Genomic DNA, 19,543 nt, shown 5'->3' on the forward strand with positions numbered 1-19,543 from the left:
AAGAAGCACCTACAGAATATAATACCAGTCAGAGTTTTCGTACAGTAAGACTGGCCTTCAATTATACCTTCAAATACAACAAAAGAAAGGAGAAAATTAATCTGGGTTCAGTAAAGATCTCTCATAATAATGTGGCCCACTTGTTTTTATTTTACATGTAATTTGCTCTTCCCTGACACTGTGGGCACTTACTAATTTTTGAGAAACACGAGCCTGTGACTCTAGTTAACAGCACATGTAGCTACAAGCAAACCACCACTAATCCTGTTTGGTAGCATTAACTTACTCAGCATCAAGCATGGAGATGACATCATCACATCTGCTGTTGCAGTAAGTACACCTCCAGGAGGTGACAAAGTCACAAATCTCTAACTCTTCATGTGTTATATTCCAGAATTTACATTGATTACCAACAAGCCCAACTGGGTGAGCACGTTACTTCTGAATAACCTCTGGAAACTTGTCTTCAAAGCCAAACACTATTTCAATCTTCAAAAATGAAAAAGCGTAAAAAAACCCACAACAACCTACAAGCATGAATGCTGTTTGCATCTCGGTAAGTTCCTCTCAGTATGGCCAAACCCACCTAGGACAGAACAAACACCTCGCTGTGTGCAGGGTGTTAGACAATTTCTCAACAAAATGTTTCAGGTCATTTCTCCCAGATCACCCAAGTCTCCTGACTTTATTTCATGGGCTCTTTTAGATTTTAAGACTCTCCTGATTTCAAACTTAGGAATTAGAAGCATCACTCAGATCTAACCTATAAGAGCCACAAAGTTAAAATTTTCCAGGTGTTATTATCAAGATTCAAAGATAGCTCTATCTTCCTTCACACTCTCGTTTACTTTCTCTGCTCTCAAAGGACACCAATAACAAAAGAAAACAGGAAAACAAAGTCACACATGAAATTCGTAAAAAATATCAACAACAGTATTAAGGCAATACTTACAGTGATGCAGGAATCTTAGAAGAGAAAACAGGTTTTTGCATCCAAGCTAAAGATTTCAAACTGCTAATGTTACACTGGGTATTGCCTGAAAAATAATCAGAGGATAAAACAATCATGTCCTTGAATTAGATAACTGCTGAAGAAATTTAAGACATTTATATGTTCCAGAAACATGACTGAGATATGTAAAGAAGTCTAAGATGCCAACTAGTAGTAACTGTAAAATCCTTGCTAAACAGAGGAGAACCTTTGACTATGTGCAACACACAACCTAGCCAAGAGTAAATCCCAATTCTTGTCAATGTCAATACCATAAAAATGAGGAATACAACGTTAGTTCATCATCGTTATTAGCTGGATTAAGAAAGCTAAGTTAGCAACTGTGATCACAACCTTAAATTTTTTTATAACTTTAATACAACAAAAATATGCTACTTTGAAAAGTGATATTTGGCAGAAAGCGCTTGTCTTAGGAAGAACATTTGAGAAGATCAGTATCAGTACAAGACTCCGAAAGACAAAGAGAAAACTATTCCTCACACATGCCTGCTTCACTCCTTCACCCCCTACTTTCTCACCTTGACCACAAGCCTCAGAAATCATCAGCAACTACTACACAGGCAACTGCCAATTTTTCCTTGACAGTGCATAGAAAGGGAGTGGAGAGACATGCCCATTGAACACAGGAGTAACAGCACAGCTCTTCAACAAATCTGTCATGCGACTAAAATGCCTACACCCAGACTTCTCTATCAGACAGTTTTAGGCATGTCTCTGGCCTCTGTCTTATGTCATGTCCCTGAATCACCCTGCAGAGACACCTCACGTTCCCCTCACAGGGAGATTTGAGGGGAATTTGGGCCATCTATATAAGGAGCAGTAAGTTCAACTGTTACAGGTTTCTATTCTAGGGGAAAAGGAACAATACATCCAAACAGTGGAAGGCTACGTTTCCTTCAGTTTTCCAATAGCCTCAATCTACACAAAACATCTAAATTCATTTCTGATAGAAAAGACCTCAATTTTTATTGGCAATGTTTGTTATTGATTATTTCTTCTTAGAGGCACTCCTCTAGAAAATACATACAGAAGAAAATAAATGAAGCCTAAAACACAGAACAAATTGTTACAGGCTTTTGATCTATTGGATTGGGTAAGACATTCCAGCAAAGATTTAATACTTCATTCACTGAACACTGTAACTTAACACTAAAGTCTGCGCAGCTGCACACTGGAGCCAGAAAACACCTAAACAGGGAAAAAACAGGGAGAGTACGAGACTCAGCAACGCTGTGTCGGACTCGTGAGAGGCAAGCCAAGATCACAGTAACAGGGTATAGAAAGCACACCCAAAACCAGCTCACTGTCACCAGTCAAGAGGATAGTAGGACATACAGTAAAGACACATAAGGTTACATCCCTTGTCCTACACATTGCTGGAAGAGAAAGTTAATATAAATGCAGCAGGAGACTGCAGACCCATGGTGTGGGAACTACTGTGCCAAGACTGAACAGTAACTGAATGGCCAACCCTGAGCAAACATTTACCATTTCTGCAGAGAGCAGCTTGGCAGTAACCAAACTGCTAATTTAGCATTAATGTATTTAGCATTTTGGATAAATGGTAAATGCAACAACAGAGCAGGTAAGACACCTGCGCGATGATCATCAGGTAAACTACTCATCTGTCCATCGGCTTCTATGATTCACCAGGGAACACGGACAACCAGTTCAACAGAATGAGTAACTGCAGAGGGTAGTTTATAAAAAGATAGCTCACCAACTCTAGGCTAAGACCAGCAGCAGAGGATCACAACTTTGAAGATCCCCGCCACCTGAAAAATCAACAGTTAGAGGCAAACATCCTTCTCCAGGCTATGTCAACACACAAAGATAGGTGTTCCCAGAGCCCCCATGCCATGAGCATGGTCTCTTAAGAGCCAAGGATCTTGTGGACCATAACAGGCTGGGAGAACTTATTCTGGGGTTGCTCTTATAGTCAGTCCCTGACAAATGGGCTGGATAACAATACCTAGTAAAGGTCAGAATGCAAGTGTGCATCCTGTGTGTGTGTGCACGTGCCAAAGACTAGTTTATCCGGAGGGCGTCTGCCCAAAATTGATCAAGTCAAAAGGGAAGATGGTCATCAACTACCAACTGATGGTGTTGAAGAGGAATACAATAATCACCTGTATTAAACAATAACTGGGGAAGTTCAGACACTTTTGAAGCAAAGAAGGATTCAATAGAAGCATGAAAGAAGTATGAAATTTTTAACAAGAGGAAAACACCTTGGAGTGGAAACAGCAGTAGCCAAGACCTGTGTAACACTACCCAAAGTCACCCTGCCAACATCACAACTTCTACCTGTGCCAGACAGAGCGTCCTCTGCATCAGATGCTGTAAGGAGCCCAGCCTGTATCCAGCTAGGGGACTGACAGTGCAGGGTGCAACAAGTAGGGAGCCACACCTCAGCTGTGTGCGTGCAAATTCATGGGATGCCTTCTCACCAGCATGGGGATCAGCAGGTTATAGGGAACAGCAAATGCTTGCATAAAGCTGGAGCAACCCCATCTGCCACAGAAGGTGTGTGCAAGAAGAGGGCTTGTGCTTGTAACCCATACGTCAGGGGAAGGTGCAGAGAGAAGGATGCATGTCACAGAAAGAGAGAGATTAGAACTTTCTAGGATAAAAGAAGGGTGTTTAGAAACAGTGGGCGCTTCTAGAAACTGTAGATGCTTAACATTTCTGAAGTGTCACATTTTGTGGTTTATTTGTAATATTACCAATTTTCCTTCTGAAGATACAGTTGAGTGATTGCCATGTTCTTAATAAACTGCTTCAATCTCAAATAAACTACATGAACAGAACAGTTCTCTGCTACAGTTTACCATAACCATACATTACTGTATTTATGCAATTTTTTTTATTGCAATTGTACACTGTAGTGCTTGGGCTATAAAAAAAAAAATCACTGTAATGTTTGCATAGTCACGGTTTCTGTCCTCCACTAGATAACACTGCTATACATTTGCTCCTGCTAACAGACTGACCTTAAGCATGGCTAGTGGAAGGAAGTAAACAATATTCACCTGGAGATTAGCGATATCAATAACCGAAAAGTACCATGAGGAAGTAACCAGCAACAGGAGATGAAAGGATTTATGACAAATAAGGAGTATTTGATTAGGTGACCCATGTAACACTGGGAACAGAAGACTAGTAATATAAATTCAGCACATCAAAGCCAACCCTGTGAAAGATTCTTTGATCACTCTGGAGAAACAGCCACCAGTAGATCTCTCTGCTTTTCAAAAGCATTGAAGTTTACTTCATCCAGGTCCACCAATAAGGAGGAAGCTAGCATTGTACTCTGATTTGAACTGTGGTCAGCAAAACTTCATATTTACCAGTGTGACAGCCAACACAGGGCTGGCCTCCCACCAGTTACCTATCAGGATAGGTCCATGGGAGCTCGACTCCTCTGGTGTAACTGTAGCAGGGCTTGTGGTAGGTTGACCTCAGCCAGCAGCCCAAGCACTCATGCAGCCACTTACCCCCAGCAGGACAGGGGAGAAGACGGGAAGAACAAAAAAGTGAGAAAAACTCTCTTTATCTTGGCCCTTGAGTTAACAGGTAAAGGAAAGGGGAGGCACAGGGTGGAAACGAGCAACACAAAGGAAATCACTCACCACCTCCCACAAGCAGACCGATGCCCAGCTAGTTTCTGAGCAACAGCCAGCTTGGAAGCCAACCCCCCCCTTCTTTCTCCGCCCGTTTTTATTGGTGAGCATGAGGTTATATTGTATGGAATATCCCCTTTCGCCAACCTGGGTCACCTGTCCTGGCTGTCTCCCCTCCCAGCCTCTTGCCCACTCTCACCCCACTCGCTGGGGGGACAGAGTGGGAAAGAGGAGGCCTTGACGCTGTGCAAGCACTGCTCAGCAATCGCCAAGACACCGGTGAGTTACCAACACTGTTCTAGCCACAGATCCAAAACCCAGAACCATAGAGCTGCTGTGAAGAAAATTAACTCCATCCCAGCCACACCCAGTACAGGGCTGCAAACAGCATTGAACTGTAAAGCTCATGACTGATATGCTTTATTTAGAACTACTCTTTTATTAGTTTTAGATAACAGATACTTGAATTAAGGGCTCATCTTTTTCCCTGGCATAACCACTTCCGTGCTAATCAATCGACTGTCCCAGCACACCGTGATGAAATTCAGTGTGCTGAAGGCATGAAAGGTATCGACCACTACAAATTGATCCTTGTGCTCCAGCACCATGGCCGCCCTGGTTCAAGCTGCTGGAGAATGCAGACAGTACTGAGGCTGTCCTACAACAATCTCCCACACAAGTATAAATAAATTAATCAGGGACATAAATAGTCAGGAAGTAGTGCAGAGCATAGAAAGTAATGTGAATAAAAGTAGTTCACCTGCCTCAAGTTTGCAAGATGATGATTTAAATGTAAGGGTCAACTAATAAACATACTACTTATTTCCATTTAGGTATTGAGCCCTGTCTGTTTGGCTAAGTACAGACTGACCTGAGCTTGCTCTGTGTTTTTAGCTGGCCAAAGAAGATCTGGCTTGAACCTGGGGGTAACTGCACATGGTATCACATTCAAGCCAATATGCTTTGTTGATAATGGTGCTATGCATTTCACTTACATGTGGGAATTTAAGTTAAAACCGTGTTTTGAGCTCCCACTTCTTTTTCTTAAATCAAACTGGACACAAAAGTTTATTTACATATACATATAAAAACTAGGAATATAAACTAAGAATAAACATCTTCAACTTAAGTGAGAGTACCTTCAGCTTAACTTTTCTGAGTTTACTCATGTAAGCTGTTAACCTGAACACTCAGTACAATGGCATTAAAAAGCAGTCTCTCTGTAGGCACTACTCCTACATGTAGGGCTTGTGCGTGTGACTAAGAGCCACACATACATTCAGAGAGTGAAAAAATGAAACCGAAATTAGTTCAAACGGTGCTGTCACAGTCAGACCCTCTGCCGCTATCTACCCCTTGAAGGAATGAGGTTCTGAGGCACGAAGTGAGGTTTATTGGCATAAGGCACTCATTAAGTGGGTAACAATTACACCACCCTGACCCTGCGAGTGAGGACTATCCTGCTTCTATTCCAAATTCCTTATAATCTACCGAATAGGTATAGATGTAGTGGATACAGTTTGTTACAGTACCTATTATTTTATACTGTTTGTTTAAGATTTGTTGCTTAGAAGTTAGATAACTAGCAGGTGTTGTGTTTGTAGGTATGTAGATAAATTGTGTATCTTGGAAGCATTGTTAGACTCCAGTGAGCAGTAACCATGGAAACGGAACAACCTTATAAGGAAAGAAAGAAACAGTGAAGAGATATATGATAGGGAGTAACATCAAATACAAAGAAACAATGGAGAGATACATAGTTCTTTGGTTGAAATGATGCAGATGGCTAGGAACACTTTGTGAATGGACAGATAAAAAAGGCCTTGAAAAGGCCTTGAAACTTAGTATTCTGCATAAATTAGATAGGGAGGCTAACCTTGTATCTTGAGTAGAATAGGTAAGAGGGTAGTGCTAGTTTGTGTTAATGAGAGATGTGCTAATTAAGCCAGGAGCTAAAAGTGAGCATGCATGAAGACTGAGTTCAACTAAAGGACACTGTGAGGAAGACTATCGACGACCACCAGAGGACCCGGAAAGACCACCAGAGGACCCGGAAAGACTCTAATGCACGTGTGTCTAGGATGATGTAATATTATAATTAGTTCTCGGAAACTTAATGAATATGTGTAAGAGGAAATTAGAATATGTATAAGAATTATGAATATAAGCAGAAAAGTGATTAGACCCAGTGTGCTCGATTTGTGGCAAGTCCACCGAGCACACAGGCCTGAATAAAACAATATCTCTCCTGAGTGTGTGAATTGATTACTTGCATGCCGGGCACGAATCCCCTTTTCGGACAACAGTATCACTCAATTCCCAGGAAAGTATCCTCACCCGGTGCCTCAAGTAAGGGGAGATCACCAAGGCGCAGGCCAGCTGTTCCTCAGGGGCGCTCCCATCGGGCTCTCTGGGAGCAGTTTATATACCCCTCTCCTCGGTGGTTTCATCGCCTAGCAGTGTTATTTCACTGTTGCCAGTCAAGCCCTACTTGGTCTGGATCGTCTCCTCACAGGTGCCTACACGTTTGGGATCTCCTGGGTAGCAAGCACACAGGCTTAAGGTTCAAATTCCCAGCAAGACACACAAATCATGATGGTCAAATGCAGAGTCTCATTTGACAGAAAATAAAATACAGGAACATGAATGTAAAAGCATACAGTTTGCCACGGGGCTCCTTAAAAATTGTTGGTGGTATATCAGGAATTATACTAAAAAAGAATCATATCTTTAGTCAGCCCTTTGAATTTGAGAGTTGTTAACTTAACATCAAACAGTGGCTATATCCCCAGGAATTCTCATGGCAAAAGGGTCCCAGAACCTGGGAGATCATCCTCCAATTCCAATCTAAAGAAACTTACAGCAAGGAGGAGTGACTAAAGACAGAAGTCTCTGAGCATTCGGCAAAGAGAAAGAGAGAGAGCCAGCTTCACTTTCTTATATAAGTAAACTGAGGAGAATTTATAGCTGTCCTTAAGTTTGTGGTGAGTGAAGTCAGGGTCCCTGGTGTGGGATTTGGACCTGCCTACTCTCCTTCCTTCCTTCTGCTGTTTACATTGGTTCTTATGGAGTCTTTTCAGACTTACATGTATTAACAGAAAGGGGCTCTTCACTTGAAAGCAGTGTTTGGGGTGGCACCGGCAGAGAATCAGGGTTGCTGTGTGTCCTGGGCTCAGTCGGGGAATGGTAGATGGCTGCTTCTCCTGGGAACAAAAGGGAGACACCAGAGAGCCATTACCTTCAAAAGGCCATCCAGGGCAGGGGCATCAGCAGCTAACAGCTCTTTCAGCAGCTAACGGCTCTTCCTAGCTTGCTCCAGGCACTTGTCTCCAAAGGAGACTGTGGTATCGTGCCTAGAAGGGGAACTGCACCATGATGCATCCCCAGCCCATGTCCATCATAGGTGCCGGAATTCCTCAGCTGCCACAGCAGAGGATCCAATTGACTCAGAAGCACTTGAGCTTGACTGCCCATCCAGCCCATTTACTTTTCTTTTATTGCCAACAGCTCCTGCCCACTCGCCCTCAGGCATGGCTGGGCAACCCTTCCTGCTTAACCCTTGCTGCTTTAGGATCTGACCTTCTGTGAGTCAGTGGATTGCCCAAGAGCAAGCTGGAGCTCTGCACAAAACCTCACAAAATATACAAGACTAACAACATATACAATGCACTTAGTTGCATCACTTTCCTATCTTCCCACCAGAACTCTGTAGCACAACAAGGAGAGAGATCAATTCTCTGGGGCAACATCCAGTTTTAGCCCTACAAACTCTCCTTCCACACCTCTGCTTTTTCAGTTTCAGTCATCTGAGATTTCACAATTTCTGACAAGAACACAGTATTTCCATTTCAAACAGAAACTATAGACAAAGAGACTCCATGACCAAACTCTTCTCTGCATCTGACACTCTCGGGGGGGTGTGTGGCATAGACATCAGTCCTGGCATTGCACAGCCAGGACACGACCACCATATTTTCCCCCACTGATTCACGTAAGGAAGAGGTGGAAATGTGGGGTTAGTATTGTATTACATGGTATTTCCAAGCACACAAAGGAAAGAAGAGGCACAGAAGGGAGCAGATGTGGGATGCGATGCCTGGCTAGCAAGTCCAGATAGCACTTCTGCGACTCACAATAGAAGTGGGACAGTCCAACCAGAAAATTTTTAATTCCCCAGGCCTGTTGGCTGGTCGAATCGCTCATCTGAAGAAGCCCTGCCCTGCTTCCTGCTGACCTGCCTGATAACCATGCTCATGCAAGTCTTTGCAGACCCCAATATTAAGTTTTGGATTAAGTTGGATTTACTGAAGTAAGTTTAGTCCAGTATTAGTGAATTACTGAATGTACTGTCATTTTGACCCAGATAAGTGTACTACTGATTGATATTTGTTACTGTACTGTTATTTTGAGTTAAACTGTTTATCCCTAATCTGTTGGTCTGGTGTCTGTTACTATATCCCGAATCTGTAACCTTACCAGGCTGCCTCAAGCCCCTCCACTCCAATGTCAGCAGAGGGATGCAGTACACGGTGTCGTGCCTGGCCCCAGCCTTGCAGCAGGTGCCTGAACTGACTGGTTTTGAGCCTTGCCCCACCTGTGGGCACCAGACACTCTTACAGAGAGAACTACCTGTTCCCTTCCCTTCTTTGATTAGAGAAAGTCAGAAAGACAAAAGCACGAAGGGAAAGTTACCCTGCCTATTTCTCTCAGCTCGTGGTCTTAGAAATACTGAGTACCATGTGAAAGCAGCTGAAGCCCAAGTCGTCTCTCTACAGAAGGGAATATCTCAAGCCCAGTAGGACACTTGGGCTGGGATTGATAAGACTCTCGCCACTGCCTGTGTTAGAAGCCTTCAGGTGACTGTGGAGAAACGAGCATGCCACATGGTCCCCATGGTGGTAGCATCTGCCCAGGAAAAACTTGACAGGCAGCTGGAAGCTGCCGAAAAGGGAGTTTCTGAAACAAAAATATGTAAAGCTTTATATATTGATCAAGACAACTAGGACAGAAATATTTGGTCCAATTTGACTTCAGATAATTCTATGTCCAATTCCTCCTTTCTTGAAGCCTGACCGGACTTACAAGTCAGACCAACTATTAAAACTGAGTATGATGCTAATGGAGGCATCGCAACTGTGTCTCTATGTGCTCTTTTACAAGCATAGACCTAGCAAAATTAAGCAAGATCTATCGCAAATCTGTTACTGTGGGTTATTTAACCTGCCTTCCAAATACGTCACGTGACAGGGGGATACCATCTGAATTTCAGAAACACGAGCCTGCACCCTCCTTTAGAGTCTGGAATCCAACTACAAACTCCAGTGGGAAATATAGACTTTATCTTTCAAGCATCACTAGCATATGCTCAAAGATAAAGGCCCCGAGATGACTGAGGCCCCCTGACTATTCCCTGGGCCAGTCCCACAGATTTGGAATTAAGCACAGGTAAGCTGGTTATCAATCACGCTTTAGTCATAGCCCTATCCGGCTGTCATTCCTCTGAGGCCCAGCAGCACCCACTAGTCAAGAAGGGTCCTGGTCCACTCAGAGCTCATTAACATCAACAGGCACTAGCCTTACAGGCACAGTGCCCAGCACCACGTGGTCCCAGCTATTAGTAAAGTTAGTTTCTGCTAAGCTCATTCTGTCATCCTCCCTCCTCTGTGAAGATGCAGCTATAGTTACCACCAAACACCCTCGTCTCCAGTTAGTTAAAAATCCCCCTAAGCCTGTGCAAAAGGGCCTGACCCAAAGCGTCTTGAAGCATGAAAAGCCTGTTTGGCCCCGGGTGTTCCCAAACAGGCAGCCCACAGAGTCCCAACATCTGTTTTACTGGCTTTTGCCAACAACCTCCCCAGTGCTGCACTTTTTCCCACCAGAGCCTTAGCAAGGGCCCTAGTGCCCCTCCCACCACTTCATCAGCTGGAAACTGGAAAACCCCCAGCCCTTGGTTACCACAGACTTATCAGACATACAATTAGCACCCCAGGGGAGCCGGTCAGAACCTGCTCTCAGGTAGCATGGAGGGTGCAGCTTACTGGGACTTCTCATCCAGAGGTAGATGCCACCATCTACCATCATTTGTGTGTCCTCATGGGCACTCAAAATTCTGCCTTCAGTTGATCATACTGGAGGGGATCACTCCCCTCACCCTCCACAGTAGTCCACATGTTCACAGGAGCCCCTTCACCCCTTACCATAGTCAAGCGTGACTTCCCTAACAGACAGACAGCCCAAGGATCTGCAGTTTTGGGGAGGTTCTAACATCCATTGTGGAGTAACCCAAACGCAATTCTGGTCAGGTCAGAACAGCAGCAGTTCATTACTGTAGCTACAGGAGACAACACAGAGTAGCAGCATGACAACCTCTGCTGATACAAACTCTGCCCAGCCGGGGCAGTGACAGAGTTTATATACCTCTGGGTTACACCACTTGTTTTTCACAGAACTACAGCTATGTGTCAGATAAGCAGGATGTAGTAAGTTACCACAAAGAATGGTAACGATAAGCTCCAGACAGTACATCCTTTTACAAGTATTTCACTCCAATGACTGGGTCACGCTTACTCAGTGAGGCCATTAGGTAATGCTGCAGGTATTTCTTAACTAGAGAGGCCTGCAAAGACCTATGAGGCATTAGCTATTTTACTTCTACGTATAGAACTACTCAGAGACCAGACCTTCCATGATGCTCAAGGGAAGGTACAATCTTCTGGAAGCACCTCCCCTACCTACAATGACCCATGTTGTTAACACCCTGTGAACTTGCAAGGCCCAAAACTCATTACTTCCCTTCTCACAGAACTGGAAAAATAAGGAGTATTCACTTGCACCCACTCCCCTTTTAACAGCCCCATTCAGCCAGTGCAGAAACCCGGTGGGTCTTGGCATCTGACCAATGACCACCAAGGCATAAATTCTGCCTCCTCTCTGCCTTATACTGCAGTCCCAATAGCTGCCAAAGTAATCAATGCCATTTACCTTTCCTCTTACCTATGCATAGCGGACTTGGACATTAAAGACCTGTTCTTCCAGCGTCCCACCCACTTGGACAACCAAGCTCACTTTGCGTGTACTTGGCATTCATTATACCTTTACTCATTTACCTCAAGGCTATTGCTATAGTCCTACCATTGCTCATGGTACCTTACCATCAACATTAGCTGAAATTTCTCCCACTCCTAACGTCTCTCATGACTAGTATATTTCCTAGGCAGACGTAGACAGGAATCTGTTGCACAAGATACGATCCCCAATTTCAGCCCTCAAAGAACACTGGGAGCTTTATATTCCTCCCGGTAAATGCCAGGGTTCTGCCCAAAATGTAAGGTGTTTGGGTTCTTTTTAAAGGAGTCTTCTTGTATGCCAGTACCAAGAGTATTCCTGAAAGTGTCTTGCAATCTGTTTTCTTTACCCAACCTACTCCCTCCTCCAAATGCAAACATCAGAGTCTCCTAGGCTCTTTAAACTTTTGTCATGACAAGGCCTGGGTATTAGTCAGCTAGGCCATCCTCGCTATTCCTTGCTGTGCACATATTCCACCTGGGACTGGAACATGAGTCACCAACTTGTAGCCCTTATCCTACAAGTATTCAACAGTACTGGTATTTGGGACCCCGCAATCCTACTGGTGGACTAGAACGCAGGGTCCAGCACAGTGCAAACTGCTTGGTGGTGACTGTTCCAGGAAATAGGTCCCAAGGACCCAACCCCTAAACCAATCCCTTTTGGCAGCAAGGGGTGGCAAGATGTGCAAGCCTCAGATGGGGAATGGGAACGTGCTTTACACGCCACCTTCCTTCCTCGTCCTTTCTGATATTGACAAACTTCTTGTGGATCGCCCCCTTACGCTCAATAGTTTTACAACCTATTCTTCGCAATGTCCTTCACAGATTCCTTTCCCTGAAGGACATGCACAACCCATTACCATTCAATGTTGGGTTCTTGGTATCTCTGCCATCAGAATCCAGCCTTTAGGCCCCAACCATATGATTCTCACCTCCCTCCCCTCCAGCTACAGATGATCCCTCAGACTCACTTATTACAGAAGCCTATCCTTTCAACACCCCACAGAAGGATGTCTGGTTTACAGAAGCCTCCACAATCCTTCACCATAATGCCTGGTTTGAGCATGCCACTGCTTTTCATACTGGAGATGGCCAAGCTGTTACACCTGATTGCCATGATAGTGCCCAGGTGGCTGAACTCTTGGCCATTTGCTTAGTCATTCACTGCTCTGACGACCAGGTCTGCATTGACTCCTGGGCTGTTTTTGCTGGGCGCACCCACTGGCTTCCCTCTTGGAAAGCACACTTCTTCCACACCCATACCGGGGAAATTTGGGGCCGACTTCTTTGTGAATAAATACAGGACTACGTGCACTCATGTGCTTTGGCTATCAGCCATGTTCATTCCCATTCTGCTTGCCCCACGGCCAAGGCCATATGGAATGCTCAAGCAGATATCACTCCTGTGATCAGAGTGGTGGCAGTGGTGGCAAACACTGACATCTATGATAAAGCCAACCACAGCTCAACAGTAGCAGATGAAACTGAGGAAACTTTAGCCCAAACCTCCAACCTGGACCGCAGAACCCCTGTGGTAGCTCTCTGGTTGCACAAGTGTTGGGGTCATCCCACTGCTAAGGCTTTAGTCAGAGTTGCAGCACGCTATGAAATACGTCTTCCCTCAGACATGGCACAAAGTGCCGCACAGACCTGTGACACAGGCCCAAGTGGGGAAGAACTGGTCTCTCTCAGTGATTAGCTACCCACAGCCAGCACTATGGAAATACTAGTTGACATTATACTGGTCCAACAATCAGTGTGCCATGTGCCTGTACCAACCCTTTTGTGGCATGTCCCCTTTCACTCTGTTGACATTATGTGCCTTTAGGTTAAAGCTTTAATCACTAAGTTTAATACTATGCTCTTGTCTGAGTCCCACTGGTACTTCCCTTCCTGAGCTCACCGCAACCAACCCTCCAACTATTCTTCCTAACTCACCCTCAACTCCATCCCCCATCGTTACTGAAGTATAGGATAGAATCATAGAATGGTTTGGGTTGGAAGGGACCTTAAAGATCACCTAGTTCCAACCCCTCTGTCATGGGCAGGGATACCTTCCACAAGATCAGGTTGCTCAAAAAGCCTCATCCAACCTGGCCTTGAATGCTTCCAGGGATGGGGGCATCCACAACTTCTCTGGGCAACCTTTCCAGTGTTTCACCACCCTCACAGTAAAGCATTTCTTCCTAATAACTAATCTAAATCTACCCTCTTTCAGTTTAAAACCATTACCCCTCGTCCTATCACTACACTCCCTGATAAAGAGTCCCTCCCCATCTTTCCTTTAGGCCCCCTTTAAGTACTGGAAGGCTGCTGTAAGGTATCCCTGGAGCCTTCTCTTCCCTAGGCTAAACAACCCCAACTCTTTCAGCCCGTCCTCATAGGGGAAGTGTGCCAGCCCCCTGATAATCTTTGTGGCCCTCCTCTGGACTAGTAGGTACTTAAGTGATTTGGAAAAATCATATGCAGCAGCTACTTTTGGATCCTAACTGGTCCTTAAAACAGGCAGAGTTAACACTGCTAACCAGCGTATCTAGACTGAACTCAGTGTATCCCCCTTCTTGTCTACCACTTATGACGGATGGCTCGCCTGGCTCCACAGCTGTACCCTATCTCAGTAGAACATATACACACATAGAGACCTTACAGGCTATTTGGACTGCTCAACAGTATGGATGCAGAAGCCCCAGCCAATAAGCTAGACCCAAGGACTACCTCACTGCAAAATCTTTACTTTCCCTTACAGTTATCATTACTTAAATTGGGATTAGGACAGTGGCTGACCACAAACACTTCATCTTTATGGGAATGTCCAAACCACAGTGATTGCATGTTATTGCTAAACCTTTAGGGTAACCCAAGTGAACGCTTCCTCAGCTCCGAGCTGCCTCCAAAGCCCAACCAAGGGTCCAAGCTGCAGTAGCTGTAATTTAAGAGAAAGTGACAGCAGAATCCCACCTGCTGAAACTCATAAAAGTTGTCCGGAACAAGGCCACTGAAACCAAATGACACCTGCAAGCCTGGCGGCTCTTGGTAAACTTTACATATAATGCAAATGCAGACTTAGCTGTTGCCTATGTACTGATTATAGGAGATGCTACTACTGAATGAATCTACCCTATTATATCTCTGGCTTTACACCAAGACGGATCGCTGATCCACCCCATGGATCTTCGACAACAGGCCTGGCAGAGAAATAAAGGATGACAATAGGTAAACATTGAAGCTTGCATCCCTGATCTGGGATGAGGCTCGTGTGTGAAGGGAACTCCTCTGGAACCTCCGATATGAGCCTTAATTCCCCAAGGGGAGTCTGACGTTTCTCAGTACACCCCAGCGAACATGCTGAGACAGTACTCGTCTATGTCAGCAACGGCTGTGTATATTTATGATCTTGAATGGTCACTAACAGCAACTGGAGCTTTGAATTTGATGTTACATCCAGTTGCAGTTTTGCTAGTGTTGACTTTATTGTGTTTATTGCTTATAATCATTCTGTATATCAAAGTTGGGCAAATAATGAAACAAATTATGTTAATCCAACATGTAAAACATATGCAATCAACAGATTCTGTATGTGCAATGGTATATAATTAGCATTAATTGTAACACTTAAGCTAAGCAACTCATCAAATAATTGTACCCTTACCACTGATCTGCAATACGCCGCATATTTATGACAGAGGCAAGAGGTAACCATACTACTACTCTATGAGTCAATAAAGTGGATTGACTGTAGTCATGGGGTGGAGTGTGACAGATACACTCAACTCTTGACCAAATTAGTGATAGTTTGGTTCAGGCTCCCAAGGAAGTAAAGGCCTAGGCCATGACCGGGTCAAGAACTTCCCTAGTTCCAACCTCTTCTTTGAAAACCCATGCAGGAACAGGGTGACATGGTGAGCTTTGATGCATGTGAGCTGGGAAACCGGAACACCGGATCAGGCAATTAACACATGAATAGCGGGTGGTTCTTCCAAGACTAATTTGTCAAGGAACAAAGAAAGTTGTGGGTACAAGGAGTCTCATGCTTACCTTTTCCATCACACATAATTTGACTACGAGCCAACCACTTTATTCCATAGATGTGACAGCCTGAGTGAGCCTTTTCGAGCTCTCCCTGATAAGCAGCTAGCTACGTGGCAGTGATCTCCCCTTGAATGGGGATGCCCCTCAAGGGTACTCCTTGAAGTTGAGAGACCCCTTACCAACTGCAGATCTTTGGTAAGTGACCGATATCACGCATAACCTTGTATCACAGCGCATTAAGATCTTGTATTGGTATTTTTGAATTATTATCATATCCTCTGTACAGTAAATAATAGATCGAACCCTGCCATCGGACTTTCTTAAGCTCCACTTTTACAACATCTTACTTCAATAAACTCACTTTTGCTGCTACCTTTGGTGGTGGTTCTTTAAGCGATCTAAATCTCCCCTGTGACAAGTGTAACTGAGGCACTCACAATAATTAGGAAATATTCTTATTCATTATTAAAAGCTTCCTTTAATTGGACCAAAACTCTAAACACTAAATATATGTATTTCAATGCCAGCCACTCTGACCTCGGTTGTTTCCCACCTCTCCAGGACGTGGAGTTCAGCAAACACGAGCTTCCAAGAACTGAAAGGACAAAAGTTCAGCTGCAGGCCAGCACAACTTTGCTCCCCCGTTTCTGCTTCTGGACTTCTAGCAGCCAGTCTCAGTTAACCAAAAGCAATTGAAATGAATTCAGTATGTTTGACATGCGGTATCATAGAAAGATTAGAGCAACTTGGCAGACATGCACCTGTGGTACAAGATGGCCTGAATCAACCAGGCCCAAAGAAAAGAGTACATACACACCAAGAATTCTCATTTTCCTCCATTTATAACTATATTTTTAGATGTCACAGCAGCACCAGCACACAAAGGTTTTCTTGCCACAAGGATTCTTAGTAGTTATGTAGAAGATAATTTGTTAGAAATTACCTATATCTCAGATTGACAGTCAATCACAGGGTAGTTAAAGTAACTTTAAGCATATGAAGACTAGTCACTTCTCTTTGCAGATTCCCATCCCACCATTTCCAACAGTGTATTTCTCACTTTCACCTATTGGCTTTGCTGTCCTAATGCCACCTGCTGCTACAGATGAGCATTACAAAAACAGTTATTGGATGAGCCTGTTTTAGTTTTACGCCCATGAACTTCATGTTGAATCAGGCTCTTCCTCCCAGCCTTTGTGTTCTTAGCATTGTCTCCTCCAACCACCAGGTCTTTTAATGTGACTTTATTCAGTATTATCCAACAGTATTTCTGAGTCAGTTTGTTAGCGGGTTTGTTTGTTTGTTTTGGTGTGGGTTTTTTTAAGTGAATGCACTTCATTCTCAAAGTCCTCAGGGCCCAAATATAGCACAGCAGGAAAAGCGCTCAGAACAAACAGGACCTTTTCAGAACAGATGAAGAAACAGGACAGAGATTTTTCTGTTCAAGCAACAGCCATTAAAACAAAATCCATCAAAATTATCCTCTTCAAATCATCTCATTAGCATAGCCCCAGTGCTTGTTAAGGGATGTAAGTGAGCACCTCCAGCAGCTCTGTTGCCTGGTGGTTCCTCCTGCCCTGAGGCTGGAGCCTAGCCTGGAGACCTAGGTGTCTCCATTGCAGGCCCATGGACGAAGCTGCTGCTCTTTCCTGTTTGCAAGTTCAACCAGCAGCAAGGCTGAGCATACGCATCCCAGAGACACACACAGGACATTGATACAGACAGCCACAGACAAGGTGCTGCCTTCAACAGCACCTACGCATACGACTCACGCAAAACAGAAGTACAGACAGACAAGTCCCATTCCTCCTCTTTGGCTGGTCAAGATTGAATGTCGCTCTAAAACCCACACACCCCCCACACTCGACAGCCACAAGCACACACACATTCACGGATCCCTCAAGTACCAGTACAGTCCCTCTGCCCATCCAATACTCCTGCACGGATCCCAGGCCCTTCAAAGGGGGGGGATCCACTTCAAAGATCTCCTACTTGCCGGCTAGCCCAGCTTGATGCTGTTGCGAATGAGCGGTTTTGAGGCTGCTTAAAGAATCACTGGCAAAAGTATCAGCAAAAGTGACTTTAATAGAGATTTATAAAAGCGTGACTTAACAGAATTCAATGGCAAGGTTCACTCTATTACTTATTACACGGATTAAGTATACACAGAGAAAATCGTGTCAGAATTGTGTTGGAATGATTCATGCAAAGATTGAGGACAAAAGGGTAAGGAAGACCCTCCCGTTGAGTCACGAGGTTCAGAGAAGACCCGGCTGGATCCAATCTTAGTCTCAGACTTGGACAACAGTTTATGTTTAATACAAAAGGGATAAGGAGACCCTCTTGTTGAGTCATGAGGTTCAGAGCAGACCCCCTTGCTCTCTAAACGCCTTCTCAGAGAGGAGTCTAGGTATAGCTGGATCTACACCTAATCTCAGACCTGGGAACTGTTTTATATCTACTGGGAGGAATATAAGGAATAGGGAAATTCTCCCGTTGAGTCACAAGGTTCAGAGTAGACGCCCTTGCTTTCTAAACTCCTTCTCAGAGAGGAGTCTAGATGCAGTTGGATCTACCCCTAGTCTCAGACCTGGGCAACGGTTTACGCCTAAAGGATTGTATGTGTTTAGCAGCAATTTAAAGATCATTCACAGTTTTGAGGTAGATCATAAGATTTTAACAACACTTAATGATTAACCAATTTGGCAGTTACAAAGTGAGGTAATCAAGTCTACTACAATTACTAAAGCAACTTAACTACATATTGTGCTTATCATTGATTATCTAAATCAATACACACAAACACACACACACAAAAGATCTAGATCAATTCATATATATATATATGGTACCAAAGCTAGATAAGTTTATAAATGCCTAAAGCTAGATAAATTTATAAAGGTATACCTGTTAAAAATTCCCCTTGAGTCTGTGACATATTCACGTTAAATGCCTTGGCATTTCTCAACAGGCGAGGGGTTGAGCATCAAGGAGTGTTTCAGTCCAGGCAGGTCTCGAGAGTTGTGAGCTCCAAGAGGCATCCCACTCGGAGGGAGACTCTGCCCAGGAGAGCTTGAAGGGTCTCACTTAGGATCACTTTTATAGGTTTGCCAGATGATTGGCCTTAGTCATCCGTGACAATTCCCAAGATTTCAACAATGGTGCCATTCTACTCGAGTTACAACTCAGATAGGGGTGTCAGGGAATGACACGATTATCCCCAACTTTGTCCCCCACCTGGGTTAGGTAACGGTAGTTCTGGTACGGTCAGTGCTGTTTCTCACTTCAGCCATGCAAGAGTTTTGGGAACAGACAAGGGATGCTTCACTGCCCAATTCATTACAGGAAGGCCAAAGTTTATCAGGAGTTCCTGAGGTCATAAAGTGACCCTGGGAATATTATCAGTAGTTCCTGAGGTCATAGAGTGACCCAAGGGAAAACAAAAGGCGGGGGGGGGGCAGGGGGGAGAAGGAATGCACCACCACAGATGCTCACCAGCAAACAGATGCACACACTGATTTCATAAGCACTCCACACTCACAGATTCCCCCAAATACCAGCATGGACCCTCTACCTATCCAATACCCCCGCCTGGACCCAGGGCCTCCTGAACTACCCACCAGCTAGTCCACGTTGAAGTCTGCTAGCAAATTATACAGGCAAACCCCACACACCCAATTTGGGGAAGATATGCCCCACACACCCTCACCAGCAGCCAGCATCGGTTGGACCCACAGTCCCACTCCAGCCACCAGCACTGGGCCCCTCACTCACTCCATTCGCCCTGGTGAGGCTCCCACTCACTCCAATTG

The 19,543-nt window shown here is 44.5% G+C and overlaps 1 protein-coding gene across 9 annotated transcripts in view; it reads right to left on the reverse strand.

Moving 5' to 3' along the window:
- RESF1 (retroelement silencing factor 1) overlaps window positions 1-19,543 on the reverse strand; it is a 62,777-nt gene that overhangs the window by 35,013 nt on the left and 8,221 nt on the right. For 6 of the 9 annotated variants that reach the window (XR_012674932.1, XM_075158448.1, XM_075158431.1 and 3 more), the window contains one exon: window positions 953-1,037. The gene's annotated coding sequence lies outside the window, so the exon portion shown is untranslated. Of the gene's footprint in view, window positions 1-952; window positions 1,038-7,721; window positions 7,839-19,543 lie in introns of all 9 variants that reach the window. The other 3 variants (XM_075158433.1, XM_075158432.1, XM_075158441.1) reach the window with 1 other exon arrangement.

This window comes from Calonectris borealis, chromosome 1, assembly GCF_964195595.1.
Source record: "Calonectris borealis chromosome 1, bCalBor7.hap1.2, whole genome shotgun sequence".
Taxonomy (NCBI): Eukaryota; Metazoa; Chordata; class Aves; order Procellariiformes; family Procellariidae; genus Calonectris; species Calonectris borealis.